At 39.3% G+C, this 9,466-nt stretch overlaps 1 long non-coding RNA gene across 1 annotated transcript in view; it reads right to left on the bottom strand.

Annotated features, from left to right (window-relative positions):
• The window catches only part of LOC116705023 (uncharacterized), a 22,272-nt gene extending 13,194 nt beyond the window's left edge, over nt 1-9,078 (bottom strand). The window contains exon 1 of the long non-coding RNA XR_004335824.1: nt 9,067-9,078. This is a non-coding gene — a long non-coding RNA (uncharacterized LOC116705023). The remainder of the gene's footprint in view (nt 1-9,066) is intronic.
• Nucleotides 9,079-9,466: the final 388 nt, after the last annotated feature.

Below are 9,466 nucleotides of genomic sequence, written 5' to 3'. Positions count from 1 at the left end.
GCTGTTAAATAAAATGTATTATTATTAAAAAAAACAGACATATTCTACACATCCATCTAAAAAGGTTCAGCACTCAGAGGGCTCATTTGACATGCTGATTCCCAAGAAGGTCGCAATAGATAAGACTGAGCAGTGCGTGTTTACAATAAGACGGACAGGTGACTCACCTCGACACAGTGTGTCACCTTCTGCCGACACAGAGAACAGGGTCACACTTGACATTTTCCAGATGACATCATTTATAAGCCCCCCCCGGTGCAGATTGTATGTCCCGTAGCAGAGAGTGGCAGCACTCAGTGCTGACTAAGGCCTGTGAGAAGCAAAAGCTGCTTTTGAAGATACATTAATTCTAGTTCCTCAAGGAAACACCGGCATGCTGATATTAACACAGCATTTTAAACACCACCACACATTCTGCTCAAGGCCACTTTTGGATACAGGGTGAAGACTAAACCTAGTTACAAGTGTTGCCATGGGAATAAAGTGACATATTAGCAGTTAAAAATATCATTGTTAAATGTATTAGTGCAAATGTGTCCCTAGAATGTGTTTCATGTTAAATGTATCACTACATGATAGCTTATTATCTTTCTCTGTACTATGAACAGATATTCTTTTGTTGGCTTGTTTTTTATAATTTTAGTTTGGTGTTCAACTATGCAACTATACTTTTTATCACACATACGTTTATTCAATTTAGCATCAGTGGGGCTTTGTTATTTGTAATTATTTGCCAGTTTCAAAATGAATGTTGTTTTGTACCTGAGGAAACAGAGCATAATCAAACGGGGGTCCTTAATAAACTAAATGCATAATCATGCATCAGCTTGTTACAGCAAGTCTTTGATATTTCAAGTAAAAACAAAACAAAAAAAGCACTGGTAACTGGAGTGAGAATCGGATCAAACAAGTTCAGAAATAGGTTTAATATGACTATGTCTGGGTGTAGATTACACACACACACACACACACACACACACACACATGCACACACACACACCCAGGTCATCTTTACTGTGACTATTGTCCATTTCTTCTCTCCATTCCTCCCCCCTCTCTTACTTTCTACCTTACTAATGCTAATTCCATCTCCTCTCTTCACTTTTTTCTCCTTTTGACTCCTTTCTGTGTATTCCCTTCATACTATCTCCCTCCCCTACTATTTCACTCCCTCTTTTTTCTCCTCCCACTTTCTCAGCTTCCTCCTTTTCCCCAACAATTATTTTTTATTGACTTTTAACATACCATAAATATGCTAAATCTTTCTCAAGGACAGTAACCCAAATGGGCTTATAATAAATATATAAATAAATAAATTAAAAAACTTGCACAATAACCACACCTCGGGGAAAAAGAAAAGTAATATAATGTAAATATAAATATATATAAATACTCAATAAGTCAAAGAGGAAATGGAAAGAAGTGTATAAATACATATATGTACAGTATGCATGCACATATATACATATAGCCTACACAAAACATGACAGAAGGCTGTTAAGTACTTATCATCAATATATTTCACATACAGTACTTAGTCTATATATTTCGGTAAATATCCTGAGGATATTTAATAAATATAAACGCCATATTCAGCATTCTTTCTGTCATACAGTGCTTTTCTTTCCAAAATGTCTTTATGTGTTTACATTCCCAGATACAGTGGTACAGAGTGCCTTTAAGCTCATTGCATTTCACACATATTTTTAGGAATATTTTATATTGTATTTGTGCAAGGTAACTGGGGTTATATAAGTGTGCAATAACCACTTGTATTGTACATTTTTTTAATTGTGTATTCACAATTCAATGTTTTTACTTTCTTGCATACCTCCATCCAGTCATTCACATGAATCTCCTCCTTTAAATCCTTTCTCCATCTTGTGAATCGTGTGACCCTGACATCAGCGACCATACAACAATGTCCTCGTTGTTGCTTTGTCTCTTTGTTTGCTGTCTCACATTCTTTCTCAAAGGAGGATAGTACATTAATTACTCTCTCTGTTCAACAAGGTACTCCTGTTGTATATTTTCCTCTCCTCGCCTTCGCCTAACACAACAGGTAGGAGGGACGACTGGACGGTGGAGAGAAGCCTTCAACAAGGACCGTTAGAAGTATAGAGATAGGGAGAGAGGGGCGTAAATGTGTGAAAATCACAGAGTGAGAGCTCTTCCATCCCTCCATCTTTCAGTCGGTTTCATCAGTTGATTGCCCCTATCAGACAGATTGAAGGAGGATCTCTCTGTCTGACCGTCTCAATGACAAACTTGATTATCTTTTCATCGCCAGTCCTCAACGCGTTCCACTCAAATGTGTTTTTTTCTGTCGCAGCTCTTATTTAACCAGGCGACTTGCCATAGATAATAGTCTTATTTAAAGAGTTAGCTCGGGGAAAAATTAGGGCTTCTGCAAAACACTCACACACCTGAGGAGGAAGGTGAAGTCTTACTGCAGTCATCTCAAATCCATTTGCTATCCATTTAATTTTTTTAAGAATAAATATCCTACAGAGTTCTTCAGGTGTTTTAACCTCAGCCTGTCTCAAGAGAAAAGGACCTAAGGCAATTATGGATATGAAGAAATAGAAGGGATGCTGTGATTTCACATGTCAAGATAATGAAAATTACTTAATGATGCAAAATGGAGTAGAGAACAGTACCTTCGACACCAGCAGGCAGCCAATTATACACTCACCTGTGGAGATTGCGTGTCACCTAATTGGCTAAAAATTTGGACAGTCATCCACTTCGCTGAACTTTAGTGGATTTCCGACATGTGTATGTTGTATTTTATAGTCGGCCATCCCCTGACCCAGACAGACACTTAGCTAGCCCAGCCAGTGCCTTAACAATGAATTTCATGGTGGACTTTAAATCCTCAATTACATGCTAATATATTTTGAGTTCACATCTGCCAGGAGTTCCATTAGTCTCCTACACAGCCAGCTGAACAGCTCAGCTTTAGCCAAGGGAAACCTGTAGATGACACACACACACACATACACGCACATACGAACACATGTGTCTATTAGAGATTTGTTTCTCAATCATAATAATAAATACATATATATCCCCTTTGTATATGCTCTCCAGTTAGGAAAAAAAGCCAGTATACCAGCCAGCCGGAAATCATAAAATAGAGCTCCTCCGCAACTTTAAAGTGTGATATACACACTGGTGTGCTCTTAATTTCAGCCCGTCAGTGACTCATCCTGTCAGCCAGTCACTGTGTGCAGCCAACCAACTGATCTACAATATTGAGCGATGAAATATCCCTGGCACTACATGTTAAAACTTTATTTCCAGTCTAATAAATGAAGGTTTCAACGGCTGAATAAAACAGTGCCACCGAAATTCCTTATTAATTATAATCACATCCCATCCAGAATGCCCGGAGTGATTTATGGTTTTATAGATGGATTACACTGCAGTTTACTACTGGAAGTGAGCTCTGTGGGTAGGGGTGTGGGTGTGTGGGTGTGTGTGGGTGTGTGGGTGTGTGTGGGGGTGTGTGTCCTTGACTCGTACTACATCTCAGACATCTACTTATATGTACTTGAATCACTACAGATTTATTGTCGACCAGAACAAAGACATCCATTCCCAGCAACAGACGTTAGTAAGACACTAGATATATTGGACTTCAATAAGACAGAACAACCCAAAGTGAAAAGAGTTGTGCGAGAGACAGTGAGGGAAAGAGGAAAAGGTAAGACTATTTTTCTACTTTGAGTGGAGCTGCTCCCAAAGACATCCAGCAGCCCCTCACCATTAAACATGCACTGTTCCTTCACACTGCATGCAGAAATATTTATGAAAATAACAATGAGTGAGTTTGTTTGACTTTGGGAAAGTAAGGAAAAATACTAAAGTTCTCCAAAAGTTCTCCAACCGACTCTGAGAGGTGGGCAATTACTTTCCCCAAGGGGCCACGTGAGAAGCAGGGACTGTTGTGGAAGGCCGGACCAATAGGCTAAACTCAATTCTACATAATATCAATTTTATCTCTTTATAAAAAGCAGTAAATTGTAAGGTATTTGATAAGCTGCGACTGCTAAGGGCACAAATGTTATTATTAGGACATGAAAAAAGTGAAGCAGACTTTGGACACAATGCAATTATGTGACTATTTAACAACATCCATGAATGCAGTTGTGACCAAACTGTCGTATTTTTCGCCATTTTTCACAGAACTGCATTCAATTAACTTTAAAAAGTGCTATTACGATTTCATTTTTAGTCTTAATACAATATTAGCTTTTTTAAAGTTTTTTCTTAGACCATGAAAAAGTGAAGCAGACATGGTACAACATGCCAAAGTGATGTCACTATTTTGCATTTCGTGTGCAAATAGGTCCTTGCCTTGCAGTTTGGTGTTTAGTTCATTCATTAGTGCAGTCATATCAACACCAAATGCTTAGTTTACTCTCAGAGCTCTGGGATGTCTTTGCCTTTCATATCACAAAGCTGTGGAATCTCTGCTCTCAGGTCCCATACTCTTTTAAGCGCCATGCCCAGACTGAGCCCCCTGACAGCTGTGTGGTAGCCTATGTCACCACGTTTGGTGTCATACTCCTCCAAAAGTGACAAACTACTGATTTAATGCTCTTGCCCTGATGAAGTTACAACATCAATAACATGGTAACTTACACAACACCTGCTCATGTATAATACAAGTTCACTTCAGTCACTTTATCTTGCATCCACTTCACAAGTCCTGTCAGTCAGACAACCATCGGTGGTAACACGCCAGTTTGTTCCATTTAAGTCCCATTTTGTCGAAATATGCATTTACCTCAGTGAACAAACCACTCCCTGTCACCGTCCCTTTCATTGACCGCATTGCTGCCAGATCCTGCGTTATCTTTCGTCATCCCACATACAAACAGTAGTAACTGGGCTGTGTCGCGGATATCGCAGCTCTCGTCCAGAGCCGAGGAAAAAAGAAATTGTCTGCTTTGCTTTGCAGCTGAAAATCCATATTTTTTGCGATGTCATCAATCCTTCTCATTACGGTTCGCCTGGAAAGCGGCACATTCTCAAACGGCTCTTATTTTTAGTTTTTTTACAATAAAAATATAAGTTTTTGCAGTTTTTGCCATCATTTATCTCGGTTATAAGAAAAGAAATACTTTGGAGATACAACATATGTACAACAAAGTATTACAAGAGACCCAAGACGCCTGTTTACTGCCAGTAAACCAGTGACCAGTGATATGAAAACCAAAGGGAAGGATAGCCATTAGTCCAAAATAAGACCGAGGATGTAAAGAATAAAATGATCCTTTAAATGTCAGAAAATGTCTCGCTCGTTAAATTTGGACTCTTTCAGGGTTAAACAATGAAAAGAACAAAAACACAAGTGGTCATTTTCATCAGTTGTTTCGACATTGGACTTGTTTTCAAATCGCACTGATGACACAAGTAACCTTTCTTGATATAACTGGCAGATGCAGTTAGCCTTGGTCACAGTATTGAGTCCTATTGATGGTATTTCCAATGAGTGCTGCAATCAGTGTCGGATATATCTGCAGGCCAATAGGTCACAAAGATGAAAGGATTGATGTGAAAAATAGAGGGTTGTCTGCGCTTCTGCAATCCACAACAATCCGGTGCAACCAGGGCCGGACAAAACAGTTCAGAGCAGAACAGTTTTTGCCATGAAACCACAGAGAAAGTGGTTTTAAGCATTAATAATCTGTATAAGAAAGTGTGACACTTTGCTGGAAGACCTGTACTGTACCTTTCCCTGGCATCACTTCACATCTTTTTTTTTCTCTGTGGCTTCACTGGCAATGATTAAGAGCTTAAAGAAGTACATATTTCATTTAGCCTTTTACTCCTCACACCGTCTGCAGTTGCCAGATTACACAAACTTTGGGTGTTAGGAGCATTTGGCTAGATATACTGCCAAATTCAATCAGGTGATAAACAAAGTAAAATACACTGGAGAGACGAGGCAAAGCTGCCAACTGATCATAAGTCTCATTTGTTTACAGTAATTACAGCAATATTTAATAAGGAATGTGGTGATGATGACATGGTGCAGCGTTCCGGCTGCTCTGTCTCAAACTGTTTTACACTGAACAACATCTTTGCACATTTACAGCCTTTTGAAGCTGTAATGCAATATTTAGTCACTAATCAAAAGGATTAGGGTGGATCATTTTAAGATGTATTCCACAACACAATTTCAAAAGAGGTCCAGAATTAGCTGACATTTCATTTTACGTGGTGTTCCTTTAGGCATTTAAAACAGAGGGGGGGGGATGAACATGATTCATTTTGCCCACACTTTCTCTGCCAGCTCCTCCAATACAAGTTGTCTTCTTACATTGTTACATACTCTGGGGAGTGGCTCTAGGGGTGTGTGGTGTGGTGGGGTGGTGTGTGGTGTGGTGTGTTGTGTGTGTGTGTGTGTGTGTGTGTGTGTGTGTGTGTGTGTGTGTGTGTGTGTGTGTGTGTGTGTGTGTGTGTGTGTGTGTGTGTGTGGAGAGCTCAGCTAGAGGAGGAGGGGAACGGAGAAGAGAAGCATCAGGAAACACAAGGACAATATATTTTCTCCTTTCATTCCTTCTTTCTATGGAGCCCCGGATGTGACAAGGAGGAAATAAATAAATAAATGATAAAAACATGTACTGTGGACAAACACTTTGGCGTGTTCTTGAATGTGTTTTGCAAGATCTCAATTTTTGTTTCTTCATCCCCCCCCCCATGTCAAAGTCAAGATCTCGCAAATAACACGATCTTGCAAAAGTGTTTGTCTCAGTACATGTTTTTTTCCCCCCCCCTCCGTACTTTGTTATTCTCAGTATCACACACACACCTGCACACACACATGCAGTACAAACACACAGTCCTAAGACACACTCCCCAGAGAAGATAAGGCTGAAAGACAGACAGGGGTCACACTGTATTATCTAGTCACAGGGAAGCGTGTGTGTGTGTGTGTGTGTGTGTGTGTGTGTGTGTGTGTGTGTGTGTGTGTGGAATAGAATACAATAGAAAAGCCGTAGTCTTTAGTGGGATCCAAAATGACCCATATGACAGTTCCAAAATCCTCTCCTCCCACACCGCTATAGTTGGGGCCTTTGTGGTGAAATGAAAGTGCCACAAACTCGTGTCCTCAGCCTGTCGACATCCTGCTGCGTCAGGACTTGCTGCATATAAGATACATGACTAAGCACACTGACACTAAATGTTTCCATTGAATATAAATCATCATTGTAGACTGCATGGAATTACAATAACCAGTCTAAAGGCAGTCTAACATCATCCTGCCACCATGGCCTTAGCATCTTAAAGCTACAATGGGCTAGGGCTGTCAATAAATATTCCAAATTTCAATGTCTGTATTCAAATCGTAAAACAAAAAAAACACATTTTTGAAGACATTTCAATATGAAAATGAATGGAGGGGAAAAGGGCGGCACTCGCTCATTCTTGTGTTGGCCTGGGAAGCTGTTTGCTAAATGACTTCATACACTCAGAACGTCTGTGTAATCAAGCGCACCCAGTCATGTTCATGATGTTTTCATCATGCGTGGCCCAAAACCAAAAGAAACATCTGAGGTTAAGGAAGTAGTTAAGGAAGTTCACAAAGACGAAAATAAAGATGTCTAACTGTGGAGAAGATGAGATTCAGGAACTTATTGGTAAGGGTTTGTTTTCTGCCCTTTATGCTGTATTGTATGTAGGACTTTATTTCATTAACAACGCATACAACTTCTTTTATTTTTACTTTTTGGGGTGCCATATTCACATTAACCATCGTGTTGTCTTCCCATAGATCAACATTTAGTTTTTCTGGGTCAAAATTTTAAGTGAAAATCTCCTTAAGAGAACTTTTGTCACTTTTCCCAAAGTTATTTGTCAATTCTTTCAGTGTTCTTAAAATAAATTCTTAAAATGCTATGAAATTAAATAAAACACCCAGATTCAATGAAAATAGCCAACTGGTCAGTTATTTAACTTGTGAGGAGCGTTGTATGGAACCATCCACGTTATTATTTTTTTTTAGAAACCTTTTGAAAATGGGTCAGATTTGACCCCAAGGACAACGGGAGGGTTAAGAAAACATTGTAAATCACTATTACACTCGTGTGTGAAATCATTGAGTGCGTTCATCATTGAAGGTGGAAATACTGAAGGGAGGTAATCCACAGATAATTTACAGTCCCATCATACCCACGAATATGGGGGGGGATGTCATAAAGTAGTAATGCCAATTTATGCTCAGATGAAATGATGTTTGACAGTTGAATAACTCAAAGTTACCGTTATATTCAGACGTTTAAACTTCATCTTTCCGGTCACGTCCCCGGCCAGAGTGGATGTTGCATGTATAACCTATGAAAGAAAAAGATATATTGACATCTCTGTTGGATTGGAAAGGAACAAATCTTTCTGGTGGTTTACATTTATTCGATTTTTAAAATTGAATCCAGTGACGACGAGTGGGTAGCGAGTAGAGTGAAAGAGGTCATTGTTTTGCTCACGTTATCCCGGTTAGTGAGGCGCCATTATTTCCCAGGAGACCTCTGTGCTTTTGTATTTCTTTTTAACAGGATTTGGAGTCTTTTCAGTAGGTTTACGGTGTCAGTGGGGTAATATGACACAGCAAATTCTGTCAGATTTTAAAAAGAAAGGGAGAGAAAAAGGAATATAAATGTGATACTTTTGCAAAGATAAGGGTTTTGATGGACAATAACCTGTTTTTTAACAACACAATAACACTTTTTAAGTCTTTTTTACTACATTTTTTGTTCAAATTAAAAAGTCTAAACTATGGTCTTAAAGTTCAGTTTCTGTGTATATTCTGTGTATATTGCTCACTTTCCTTTCTTTTTTAAATAAAACTTTAAATAGCTACGGATAGTGCTAATCATTTCTTTATGTTGGGTGTATAGCTGGAGAGGGATCTCACCTCACCTGAACCAGAACATACTTCATCTTTTGAACACGCCGTCTCCACAGTCTTACTCTGTGATTTGCTATCATTGAGTACATTTGAACGCATTTCCTCTGGAATTTTTCAGCCTTTACAGCTGACAAACAGCAAATCACTCTCAACTTAAGTCACTTGGTCAACCTCTACCTTCCTGGTGTGTATTTAGTGGTAGTGTTGGTCTGTTGTGGGTGTGTGTGTGTTTTTGTGTGTGTGTGTGGGGTTTAACGGTTGATACCATTAGCTTTCTTGCCGGTTAGGATTATTGTAGGCTTGATTGTGTCTTTCACAAAGTGTCTTATGTACAAGGACATCGGCCTACACACGCACACACGCACACACGCACGCACAGGTCAATTTAAGGATCCATTATTTATGTGTTTATGTGTGTGTGTGTGTGTGTGTGTGTGCGTGTAATAGCCATGCCATCACAGGGTTCAGTACTGGAAAGATTGGTTAGACGTGTGATTGATGCGTGCATCTCCATGTCCTTTTTGTTTGTTTGTGTGTGTGTGTGTG

The sequence above is a fragment of the Etheostoma spectabile genome, chromosome 17 (genome assembly GCF_008692095.1).
Source record: "Etheostoma spectabile isolate EspeVRDwgs_2016 chromosome 17, UIUC_Espe_1.0, whole genome shotgun sequence".
Taxonomy (NCBI): Eukaryota; Metazoa; Chordata; class Actinopteri; order Perciformes; family Percidae; genus Etheostoma; species Etheostoma spectabile.
The sequence above is the reverse complement of the archived record's forward strand: the minus strand, read 5'-3'. Positions and strand labels throughout refer to the sequence as shown.